Below are 243 nucleotides of genomic sequence, written 5' to 3'. Positions count from 1 at the left end.
AAGCTACTCCATCATTTACCAGCAGTTCTGGTTAACAGGGGAAGTCCCAGTCCACTGGAGACTTGCCAATGTGACATCCATCTACAAGGAAGGCCGGAGGGAGGATCCAGGGAACCGCAGGTCTGTCAGCCTGACCTCGGTACCAGGGAGATGAGGGCACGGTTCGTCCTGAGTGCGCTCACATGGCACGTGCAGGACAGCCAGGGGATCAGGCCCAGCCAGCAGGGGCTCATCCAAGGCAGG

This window comes from Merops nubicus, unplaced genomic scaffold (assembly GCF_000691845.1).
Source record: "Merops nubicus isolate BGI_N331 unplaced genomic scaffold, ASM69184v1 scaffold26983, whole genome shotgun sequence".
Lineage (NCBI taxonomy): Eukaryota > Metazoa > Chordata > Aves > Coraciiformes > Meropidae > Merops > Merops nubicus.
Note: the sequence above shows the minus strand (reverse complement) of the source record.